Source organism: Arachis duranensis, chromosome 9 (genome assembly GCF_000817695.3).
Source record: "Arachis duranensis cultivar V14167 chromosome 9, aradu.V14167.gnm2.J7QH, whole genome shotgun sequence".
Lineage (NCBI taxonomy): Eukaryota > Viridiplantae > Streptophyta > Magnoliopsida > Fabales > Fabaceae > Arachis > Arachis duranensis.
The window spans coordinates 35,828,863-35,833,466 of record NC_029780.3 but is presented as its reverse complement, the minus strand read 5'-3'; positions in this window follow the sequence as shown (position 1 = coordinate 35,833,466).

Here is a 4,604-nt window from a genome sequence, read left to right as displayed (position 1 = left end):
TCTAATACAATAGATAAATGTTCTATTTATAATAAACTAGCTCCTAGGGTTTACATGAGTAAGTAATTGATGCAATAATCCACTTCCGGGGCCCACTTGGTGTATGTTTGGGCTGAGCTTGATTAATCCACGAGCTGAGGCTTCTCTTGGAGTTGAACTCCGAGTTATGACGTGTTTTGGGCGTTCAACTCCGGATCGTGACGTTTTTCTGGCGTTTAACTCGAGACAGCAGCATGAACTTGGCGTTCAATGCCAAGTTACGTCGTCAATCTTCGAATAAAGTATGGACTATTATATATTGCTGGAAAGCCCTGGATGTCTACTTTCCAACGCCGTTGAGAGCGCGCCAATTGGAGTTCTGCAGTTCCAGAAAATCCATTTCGAGTGCAGGGAGGTCAGATTCCAACAGCATCAGCAGTCCTTTTGTCAGCCTTCTTCAGAGTTTTGCTCAAGTCCCTCAATTTCAGCCAGAGTTTACCTGAAATCATAGAAAAACTCACAAACTCATAGTAAAGTCCAGAAATGTGAATTTAACATAAAAACTAATGAAAACATCCCTAAAAGTAGTTCAAACTCACTAAAAACTATCTGAAAACAATGCCAAAAAGCGTATAAATTATCCGCTCGTCAAAAGCGGTCTTAGGGATATATTCACCCCTCACCGTTATCTGGTTATAATCGGATCACAAATCGATCTTGGAGAAAATCCCAGCTCCTTGTAACTGATCCATGAGATCATCAATCCTTGATAGTGGGTACTTATTCTTTATTGTGACCTTGTTCAGCTGCCTGTAATCCACACAGAACTGCATACTCCCGTCTTTCTTCTTTACCAGTAGCATTGTCGCGCCCCATGGGGAAACACTTGGTCGGATAAATTTCTTACCCAACAGATACTCTAACTGAGACTTTAGCTCGGCCATTTCTAGCGGTGACATCCTCTAAGGAGCACTTGAGATTGGTCTAGCCGTAGGCACCAACTCAATAGCAAACTCAACCTCTCGATTAGGTGAAAATTCATTAATATCATCGGGAAATACCTTCGAAAACTCACACACAACCGAAATTTATTCCAATCTTTGATCATCACCCGAAACACCCACGGTTAACAACAAGATACCCTAACATTCGGTTCCCGAACAATTCACCATCATCGAATTCAAGTAATAACTATTCAATACAACCGGTCCTTCTGTATCTTCTGGCATAAAGTACACCGATTTTGCAGAACAGTCAAGTAAGATATGGTTCTCAGCTAACCAGTCCAATCGCAATATAAGATCAAGACCGATCATCAGCAAGAAAATTAAATCATGGACAAAGTCACGTTGCTTGATCCTAACTTGCGGGCATCCTAGCCTAGTTATCATGGCTTCATGGGTGGCATTATACACCTTTAGGTCATAGCCTAACACTACAATCTTCAAGCCTAACTCACTAGCTTTTTCAAATGCAATGGATGAATATTTTGCTCCTGAATCAAATAAAGCATTTAAAGTTTGACCAGTCGTTTCACAGTTACCTCGGATAAGTGTCTCGGATCCCTCAGCACCTATAGCTGAGGTGGTGAACACGTGACCAGTCTGCTGTGCTTTCCCTGCACCTTGTTTCTGTTTCTCCAGACAATTTGTGGCTTTATGCCCCGCCTTACCACAAGAATAGCACAAGTCCCATCTGGCCTTGCACGGGGCTCCCAGATGGTGACTTTCGCACCTAGCACAAGCTTGCCCATTCTGAGGCTGCTTCCCAAACCTTTTCCTTTGGGAGTTATTGTTGTTGGGCCTCTTGAAAGAGCCTCCTCGCTTGAAAGGCAGACATCTAGGTGCAAAATTCTTCCCTCGGTTCTGTGGGAATGATCCCTTATGACTTCCTCTCTCTTCAGCCGCCTTCTTCACACACTCTTCAGCAACCCTTCTCTTGTTCACCAACTCTGAGAAAGTCCTAATCTCCATTGGTCCCATTGAGCTGAAGATATCGCTCCGGAGTTCTCCTTCATACTTAATGCACTTCCATTCCTCATAGTCTCCCGGAGTCCCCTGACACATGTGGGAAAACCTGAACAGCTCCTCAAACTTATCAGTATACTCAGATACGGACATAGTACCCTGCTTCAGCTACAGCAACTCAAGTTCCTTGGCTGTCCTGGTAGAAGTTGGAAAGTACTTCTTATAGAACTTCTCTCGGAAGGCATCTCAGGTGATATAGTCTTCACCCTTCTGTAGGAGACGTCGGACTCCTTGCCACCAATGCGATGCTTCCCTAGTGAGCAAATAAGTAGAAAACTCAACACACTGCCCTTCAGGTACCACCTGCGCTTGCAGTGCTCGCTCCATAGCCTGAAACCATGTATCGGCTTCAGTCGGGCTAGTAGTCCCCTTGAACTTAGGTGGATTAACCTTCAAGAAGGTTGCCAATGTCATTGGGCCTTGAGCTCCACCTCTATCATTGCCATGGTTGTTCATCTGTTGCCCAAGAGCCTCAGCAGTGGCCAGCATAGCAGCAGCAATATTCTCCAATGCCGTCATAAAGTCTACCAGGTTATTTGGGTTGGCTCCCGGCCCCTGAGGATTAGTACGACCTCTCCCATGGCCTCTACCACGTCCACGAGATGCCATCTGGTTCCTATACACACCAAACAATCGATATTAAGTTGATCAGTCTTAATATCGAAAGTTTAGTACTTCAAAGTCCCAAATGCATGCTCACGAACGTTTATGCCAGTTATATCAAGTAGATATACTAATAGCAAATAACACACATACAGAGACTGCACAGAAGCATAGTTAGTGCGTCCCTCAGGCTCTATAAGAACAAACTATTCTGATACTATAATGTAACACCCTGCCATACAGAGTCTTATGCTTAAGTCATAGTTCAAAGATGGCAAGGTATTACGACCTCTAAAATAAAAAAATTTAGTACGTATAACAGTGTTAAAAATGATTATAACTAGGAGCCTTTGAAGAGAAAGGGATAAAACAAAATCGTAAGTTGAAAGCACAACACTCCGATCGAAAATGTAACAAATAAAGGATAAACTAACGCGAGATTATATATATACAAAGGAGTGCCAAAAACAGGTATATCAAAATTCAAAATCTGGTTGCGAAGATAACCGGTCCGAGCATAGCAATATATACATAAATATATAAAGCAAGAAACCCAGAAGAAACCCAAAAGGACAAAAATACAGAAAACTTATTCTCCAAAACCACCTCTAAGAGGAGTCAAAATAGTTTGTATTATTAGTGGAGATAAAAGTATCTAAGCAAAACATGTAAACCAAAATAGAGTCCCGAGAACCAAGGATCTTCGCTAATCCATAAGTCTCCAACATGCTTCAGCGAGAAGCCTTACGTCCTGCATCTAAAAACCACAAAACCCGCATGGGTAAGAACTGGAGGTTCTCAGTATGGTAACAGTGCCCACATATCTAACATGTAATGTCCTGGAAAAGCCAAAGACAAATCCTAGAACTTCCAACAGATAAATCAAAGCATATAAACAGGCTAAACCATAATTGACAACTAACTAAAGACTTTCAATCTAACTAATACTTTCCTTTTCAATTCCTTCAGACCTCCCAACCACCAATAGGAGTATAATATGGCAAACACAGTTATATCAAACAAGAGATATACAGATAGGAAACAGATATGGCATTTAGACAATTAGCAAGTAATATGTAGTCAATTAGGCAATCTCAAACAATTCACATAATATGCATATGATGTATGCCTGTCCTAATGGCTGATGATATTATCTGTCAATTATATAGCCAACCCGACAAGTCCTGGTAGCTTACCATTGGACTGTCACTCTGTCGAGCACCTCTAACTTGAGTTATTCTCGATCATCATCATGATCTTAATCATAATCATACAACACCCACACTGGTGTTTATCCACGGGGGCGAGCTCATCAGGAACTTTCACAATGTTCGGCCACACTTACGACATAGGATCAGCAGAGTATCGAGTCTCTACCTGGAGCACGTGGTGGCTAGCCACACCTTTCATCCAGGGAAACTCGTATCTCAGATATTGGAAGTGCAACATTCACATTTCATTCAATAAGCATATATGCAATTATACTCAGCCATGATCATTAACGGCTCCGTCGTAACTTGGTGGACGAAATTGTGGTCACTATTCTTTGAGTTGCATTCATCAACTTGGTGCTGTAGTTGCACGTAATTGTAAAATTATGGAATTTGAAATTGGCACGAGTGGACACAACTCCGTTCAACTAACCAGCAAGTGTACTGGGTCGTCCAAGTAATAAACCTTACGTGAGTAAGGGTCGATCCCACAGAGATTGTTGGTATGAAGCAAGCTATGGTCACCTTGTAAATCTCAGTTAGGCAGATTAAATTGGTTTATGGGTTTTTGAAAATAGAAATAAGAAAATATATAATAAAAGGGATAGAGTACTCATGCAGCCTCATTGGTGGGAATTTCAGATAAGCGAATGAAGATACTGTATGGCTCAAGGACGCCTGCTCTCCCACTGCTTCAACTCAATCCTTCTTACTCCTTTCCATGGCAAGCTGTATGTAGGGCATCACCGTTGTCAATGGCTACATCCCATCCTCTCAGTGAAAA